The sequence below is a fragment of the Micropterus dolomieu genome, unplaced genomic scaffold (assembly GCF_021292245.1).
Source record: "Micropterus dolomieu isolate WLL.071019.BEF.003 ecotype Adirondacks unplaced genomic scaffold, ASM2129224v1 contig_8932, whole genome shotgun sequence".
Classification (NCBI taxonomy): Eukaryota; Metazoa; Chordata; class Actinopteri; order Centrarchiformes; family Centrarchidae; genus Micropterus; species Micropterus dolomieu.
The window spans coordinates 1-8,039 of record NW_025737918.1 but is presented as its reverse complement, the minus strand read 5'-3'; the positions used below and the strand labels follow the sequence as shown (position 1 = coordinate 8,039).

The following is an 8,039-nucleotide window of genomic DNA, read 5'->3' as shown; positions in this document are numbered from 1 at the left end:
GTCACACACGCGCTGCATTGTTTTGGTTCAGAACGCAGCAAACATGGCATCGAGGCAGAAGCGCTCTAAAGTTTGGTTATATTTCACGCGAAAAGACGACAATACGGTCATTTGCAACACTTGTAAAGTTTCCATTTCGTCAAACGGGGGAACTACCTCCAATATGCAGAAACATTTGGCCACACAGCATGCAATTCATTTGCAGGACTGTCGCGTGTTTGATACACTACTACTTAGCGAAGTGAGTCAAGCGGCAGCGGAGCTAACGGGACGCCATCTGTTATTAATGCCGAAGGTAACTTTAAACTCTCCAGGCAGGACAGGCCCTGTCTACTTAGTTAATGTGAGCGCCATTTCATTGTGCAAACCTTTACTATACGAATAATTTTCATTGTCATTGTCCATCAAATTTAGATGATGATGAAGACGGCCAGAGTCTGGCTGGCTCAGAGGCTGCAGCAGGTAGCTCTGGTGCACCTCTAGCTACTCCGTTCACAGAGGCAGGGAAGAACAAAATGACCGAGGCTAGGATCAACGAATGTCACCGAGCAGTGACTAAGTTTGTGGTAAAGGGTTTGCACCCGTTTGCCACAGTAGATTCCTCTGCATTTCGGTAGGTTAATTTGCTGTATTTTGTCCAGCATGTCTTTTCAAATGAAAATAACAAATGCATGACCAAAAGTTTCATGTTTTTATGTCAGTATAGTTGTTTTATTTATTCCTAGTCCTACCTTATATTTTCTGTAGGGAGATGATAAAGACTCTCAACCCAAAATACAATGCCCCAAACAGAGACAGTTTAACAAATCATCTGATTCCTGCTTGGTATGGGGTTGAAAAGAGCAATCTGATCACAGACCTGAAACATGTCACACATGCAGCCATCACAGCAGATGGTTGGACTAGTTTCAGTCAAGACCGCTACTACTATTTTGTTTCAAGTTGAGTCCAATTGAGCACAGTTAATATTCCAAAAGGCACAAGCTCTTCCTTGACTGTTTTCAGTCTGTGTTTTTAGTTTTTATGGCACAAAATGGCAGTTGGGCTTAAAAAGCCAAACATTCATTTTTTTGTCTGGACCAATTAATGTGAAAATTAACAATTTCCTAATCCTAAGGCACTCTTGATAATCTTACAAGACACACACTAGCGTGCCATGGCATACTGGTTGAGAAACACTGCCCTAGGCTAAGGGTCCCTGGACTTTACTTTGAGAAGTAGCTCACCTACTTTTAGGCTTGTTCTAAGGTTGTTACACATAATTTGTGTATACTCTGTGCTGTGTCTTCTGATCAGAAATTAAAGCGAGTTAATACAAACAAACAAACTTGTACTTATTTCCTCACCCAATGAGAATCGATAAGAGAATCCATAATGGAATCGGAATCGTTAAAATCTTATCAATTCCCATCCCTACACACAAGTAAAACTAAAACTGTTTCATGATTTGGGTTAAGTGACTCTTACGTAGTTCTGTACTTTTCATTCAATTCTGCTTAAGTCCCAGGCGCGTGGGAAGGCATTTCGCTTACTGCTGCACGGTAGGAATGTGCGCATGACACGACTGAGTGTGCACACATTCACACACTTTCCATCAACACGGAGAGATTACAAGTTACAAAACACTGTAGCATTTGACGCAAATCAACCTCCTCACGCTCACACGCCACACCTCTGTTTCTCACACAGAGAATCCCAAAATAAGTAAATATATTTCCTCACTTGCTCTTGCTTGCTGCCTGTGAATTTTCGTGTGGTTAATAGGAGATCCTTGATGTGTTACGCATGCAACCACGATATGGGGTGCGTTCTGTCACTCTGCCTCAAAACACGACTAAACTTATTTACAAACGCACCACCATGGTACTTTCTGCCAGATTTATTTGTGTCTTAATTCACAAGGACAATCGGTGACATGCCAGTCTGCAGACTTTTTGAATGGTAACATGAAGACACCGGCAAAGAGATAAAGAGAAGGTGCAAGAAAGTGGTAGCCTATGCTACAGCTGGGACTAGTTATCCAACTTCAGTTTCATAACATAAACATTTTATAAACATACATATTTGGAAACAATCTGTTACCTTGTCCCTTTTGTAACAACTACAGGCCGAGCCTACATCAACAACAATAACATCACTACCAGTTAATGAAGTTCCGTTTACTTTTCATATTGTTTACCAGTCCTTTTTTATTACTACAAGGTCCCTTCACCTACTATTTAACGATCGCCTATTTAGAGAACAACCATACATTAATAACAAAAAGAAAATCCAACTCACTTTCAATAGAAAGTACTGAAGATGGCCGTGCGTTCAGCCGTGTGCTGCACAAAGATTCGCTTCAAAGGCTCAATGATGAACCTGATGAACATGCAGCAAAGGCGTGTGTGTTAGTCTTTGTTGCGTCATGGTACTTGTTAACCATGTTTTTAGCTGCTGAAGGGTGGAGAATGACCTCTCAGAGGAGGCGACAGACACAAACAAAGATCAGCAGATCCTGAGTTTGTGGATGCAGTCCCCCCCAAACTCTGCAATGTCCGGAGCTGTTCTGAGTCCTTTGTCTTTGGTAAGATCAGAGATCCATGTGTAGCCGAGACTTGTCAACTTGGCAAGGGAGATGGACAGCAATGTCCTCCAAACCTGAATAGAGGCAATTCACAGATCTATAATGGTTTTCTCTTGCTGTGCTGCAACTTTCATTCCAGGTTGATCAAAATGGCGGTCCAGCTCCGGTGTTACAAGGTCCAAAGCCTGAAAGAATTCACATTCTCCCTCCCTCACGTCGCCCTCCAGCACTTAAAGTGTCTCCCAAAGCACTCCACATGAAACACGCTTGATTGCCTCACTGCGCATCATCGGCTAAAAATTACAGGAACAATTTCTTGTGCTTCCCCTGTTGAAACAGAAATTGAGTGTGTCTGCGACCAGGCGTACCTCCCTAGTAACCTTTTGTAAAATTAAATCCAGCGGATGATTGCTGCTATGAACATACAGTGCAGCGGGGCATTGTGCTTTCAGTTTTGCGTGGACACCTGCAAAACGGCCAGACATATTGCTTGCACCATCAAAACAAAAACCTTGAAAGCGATCGGCAAGTTCAGTGGCATAAAAATATCTCAGCTGCAGGAAATAAGTGTGTCTGCTGTGTGGTATCAAAAGCAATGAAGAATCCAAAAACAACGTTTGCGACTGATAAGTTTTTGTCCGCATAATGTAAGCTACAGGGAAACTGCTCAGACGCTCTTACATCCATGGGTCCATCAGCCGTTAGTCCAAAGGTACGTTCTTTGGCCTCAGACATAATTCCTTCCACTTTTTAAACCATCATGCTTGAAATGATCTTTCAAAAGTCTCTGTTCCAAATCTCCATCCAGTAAAGTTGAGATGGGCTGACATGGCCTCTCATATCCAGGAAGAACACTGAACACCACTACATCCTCTTCGCTTTGTAATCTAGGAGTTTTGGTGTTGTTAATGAAGAAATTATTATTCTTTTCTGCGCCATACTCGCACTAATCTGACTTTGAACAGACGCCACTGAGTTTGTGTTGAGTTCCGCCTCTGACTGATCTCTGAACTCAGCAGAAACTGCATTTCTTTCTCTTCTTTCCCTCCAGCCTTTCTCCTGTTTATTGAGCTTCAGGATTTCTCAAGCTAAAACATTTGCACAAGGCTGCACCAGGAGAATTTGTGTCTAGCTGCAGCTTTACATTCTATAATTGGCTTCTCGTTCTGCCTGAACAGCCAGAGGTCTGTGTTACTGAACAAGTCTTTGTTCTGCTCGTCCCTTAGATCTGACTCTACATGAACTCAACGTACCGAGGCCTCAGAGTGGCTCACCACGGAGCAGGTTAACATCAGTCCGGCCTCAGTTTGTAGAAGCAGTGTCTGAACCTGTTCTGAACCAGCTGCTGGATCAACTTTTGCACCAGGGTATTATAAATCAAGAAGAAATGGATTCAGCCAGGACCAGACCCAGGGCTGACAGGGCTCGAGCGGTGATTGACATGGTACGAAACAAAGGAACACAAGCCAGTTCAGCTCTGATCGAGGACTTCAGTATGTTGGATCCACACCTGTCCGGAACTCTGAACCTGAGCTGAAGTAGAACTGAGACTCGAAACACGATGAAATGGACTTCCATAGATAGCAGGGGCAATTCTAGGATCAGACCTTTAGGGGTGCTCGGCCCCTAATGAGAATGTAGCATGCATACGATCCCTTGCAAAAGTGTTTACTCATCTGTGGAAATCACAAGTCGGACTACTAGAGAGGAGCTGGTGCAGAGCGGAGCGGGTCAGTCAAGGGGGGACACGACCCCTATGGGATCAGTGGACCAGTTCAGGGCCATGCAGAGACCTTTGGAAGGGCAGGTGCTCAAAGTATAGAAGGGGCACATGGAACAAGGATTTAAATAGGGCTGTTCTCAAAATATCCATACAGAAATATATTGTTATGTAATCCTTGTAAATTATATGCGTATTCAGATGCTTCTGTATCGATACATCAACAAATGCTGTGACACAGTTTTGAACAGTTGCTGTTGAGGGGTTGCCGGGGATGTTGCTGCTGCTGCTGCTGTTGTTGCTGCTGATACTACTGGATGTGATCTGTGACTGGAGATATTATAACAGACATAGGAGATATATTAGCTGATGAAACAAATATGTGACCATGACCAGATGTAAAGATCGCTGACAGTATTTTGGACCGGCTCACTATGACTGACCTGCTGCAGCTGCTGCTGACTGCTATGAGAAAATAAGAGGGAGACGCTCACAGAGACTGTTAGTTAGTTCATATAATAAGTTTGCTATTAAATCTATTCAAATACTGATTCTGATTTAATTGATCTTTTTAAAAAGGGCTGATAAGTAGGCTATAATTCAGAGGAATAAGTAATAAACCTGTTTTACCAATGTTATAATTATTTTAAGGCACACTACGTTTTTTTATTAAGTTACTGTAATAATCCCAGTTCAAGTGAGAGTTTTTTTTACTGTGTGTAGAAGCAACGTTAGCTGTGGGCGCAGTGTTAGTCGGCAGCTGACGTTACTTCTACAGGCGACACGCAGCGATATAAAACTACTGTGCTGCTCTCTTTGCGTCTTTCTTGTAAAATACATCCAACAACCCACAACAAGCACGTTGAAGAAAACCCGTCTTACCGGCGGGATCACAGGAGTCCTGCAGGCAGAGCTGCTGAGTCACTAACGGGAGGGCTCGTCACGGATGAGGTCATCAGGTGAAAGGTCATAATGTGGGTCATTTTATTTACTGCAAAGTTATTATTAATTCATTTTACTCATTGTTTGATTCGGCAGGTCTTCACAAAAGGACCTTTTTAAAAGTGTGGAGCTGTAGGTTCGTGTTCACTCCCTCAGAGGAGGGAGGGAGATCAAAGTGTTCAGTCTTGTGTTTTCAGTTAAACCTTGTTACATGCTTGCTTTCTCTTTTAAGGAAGTAGTTTGTTGCTGATTGAGTTTAATTTGTCAGTATTATTTAATTGTTAAAAAAAGCTTTATGGTTATTTTGGTTGCAAAGAATCTAGTAGTGTAACGGTTTACTATTACTGCAGTACTAAGTTACTGAATGCACCATCCTTGGTGTGAATGCGCAGCTGGGCGGCAGGTCAGACCTGATGTTATTCAATTCAGCTGTTAACCAACAAGCTAAAGTGAAGTAATGGAACAATGCACCGTTTAGCTTAACAAGGCAGTCAGTAGTTGTTGTAGCTGAGTCCATGTTTGACAGTGTGATACAAGTAGTTGCGTTTAACGTTACTTAACGTATATTGAGGCGCGTGAGGCTGTGATTGGATGACAGGTGTCGGTGACCATTGTCAAATGTCATGATCAGCACGGCTGCTGTTCTATCAGTCAGTGATCAGATCAGCGTAGTAGTCAATAAACGGGACAAGAGAGGTCACGTATCAAATCGATTAGGCCTAATATGGGACAGCTACATGCAACACTATTCCAGCAGTTCCAGCCATGATGTGTGTGTCAGGTGAGGTTAAATGACTCGCCCATGGACATTCAGCTTCCTCTCTAGTTCACCAACACATGCTGTTGTTGTGATGTTAGTTATAGCAACAGGAGAGTTGGGAGTATCTCATTCCGGATCTGCTGTGCTCGTCGTCTCATGTTCGCTTCGCGGCAGCAAGTATCAGCCATTGCTAAAGTACAACCTAGCTAATGTTAGTGATATGACATGCTGTGCCATTGTTCACTCTGTCATGCTATTTATGCTAGTATTGGTTTTCTCAAGAATTGCACACCTCATCTTTATGATGCCGAGACAAATCACGAGTTACTGCTGGAAATTATATTTAATTTACAATATTTCTATATGGGGATATGTATCATTATCAGCATATTTTAGTCATATCACAGAGACCTGTTTCCAGAGATAAATGACCTTAGTTTCCTTTTGATTAACTTTATAATTTAACATCGAGCCGAGGATTAATGTGGTTCATAGATAAATACAGGAAGGTACCTCACTGACTGCTGCTGTCCATTACAGCGATGCGTCAACGCTGACACCATATTAGTTTAAGGAAGCTGCGCCTTTCTGTTAAGGTAAGAATTCCATCCACTCCCCCAGGATAAACTGTTTCAGACGCTCCCACCCAGCTGGAGGCTGCAGAACCAAAACCTCACGCCACAAGATCACTTTGTTTCCGTCTGCAGCTGGCCTCATCAACAAGGCCCGGGTCCCCCGCTGTCAATGACTCTTACACTCAGTAGACACTACGTATTACATTAACGCACAAACATTTATAATTTATTCCGTGAACGTTTGTACAGTCCATCTTCTTCATTTCAAACCCCGTACAGCTGATTTTAATAACAGATATGTTTAAAATATTTTATTGTAAAAGTTTCTAAAGGTGATTCTTGACATTGCAGTGCTTTTCTCTTACTGTGTTTATAGTTATGCACCAAAAGGCAAATTTCTTTTCTGTTAAAAACCTGGAAATAAATACAGCGTTGTTCCTACAGAGGGAGTTCAATTTGAACAGGAAGGACTCACTGCTGGTTCGTCTCAGCTGACCCCACAGGAGGTCTCACATCTTAGTCTCTTAGGAGAGGGGAGTCTATGCAACAGGTATTAATGAAATGTTTCCCCGTTTTGTTTGGAGTCAGTCTCTATTATCAGTTATTCAGTCTGCTTTGTTTGTTTTGTGCTTTGAGTGTTGTTCAGTTTCCTTTCTTGGTTGGTTTTGATCTGTGCCTGTCTTCGTTCCTGTTTTATTCTGTTGTCTGATTTGTGCGTGGTTTCTCTCGGCCTGTCTGCTTAGTGTTAGTTGGGTCTCTGCCTGTTTTGTTGTTTGGTCCGTTCTGTGTCTTGGGTTTCAGTCTGGATTGTTTCTTGTCTTGTTTTCTGTCTGCTTGTCAGTTTGTTTCTGCTTTTAGGTCTGGTCCTGTCTGTTCCCCTTGATTGGTGTCTGATTTCCTCATGTGCTCCACCTGGTCTTAGTCCACCTTGGTACCTTGTGCTTAAATGTCATTTCTGTTCTGTCCTGGCTGGTTCGTGGTTCTCTCCGTCATGTGTGTCTGCTTGCCAGCCTGTTTGAACTGCCATTATCCTTTGTACTGCCACTCTGGATTATTCTTTGTTATGGATTTTGTGTTTTGCTGCCCAGCGGACAACCTCTGGTCAGTGGGGTTGACAGCAGCTGTGAGTGGGCCACTCTTATTAAGACAGCTTTTAAGATGTTAGCTGTCAGTGTGGTGTTGAGAAGAAACCCGCTTGACACTGTTCTTGATCATAAACGTTTATTAAATCAAGTTCAGCATCAATTAGAAGCTCTGCAGCAGCTTGGAGAGAGACCCAGCCCGATGGCCACTCTGTCTCTCTGTACATCGAACACAGCTTATATAGGACATGTTTAGGTATCTGTTAGACACCATAGAGGGGTTTGAGTCTGCAAAGTAAAAGGTCAAACCCATAGAAGGGTACAGTACTATTCTGAGGTAACAAAACAAGGGGTCAGAGGTCAAATTCTATAGAAGGGTTCAGTCCCTACATAA

The 8,039-nt window shown here is 42.7% G+C and overlaps 1 long non-coding RNA gene across 1 annotated transcript; it reads left to right on the top strand.

Annotated features, from left to right (window-relative positions):
- Positions 1-76: 76 nt before the first annotated feature.
- On the top strand, positions 77-3,926 carry LOC123965238. Its single transcript, XR_006823656.1, has 3 exons — positions 77-295; positions 415-613; positions 3,793-3,926. It is a non-coding gene; the product is annotated as an uncharacterized LOC123965238 (long non-coding RNA).
- Positions 3,927-8,039: the final 4,113 nt, after the last annotated feature.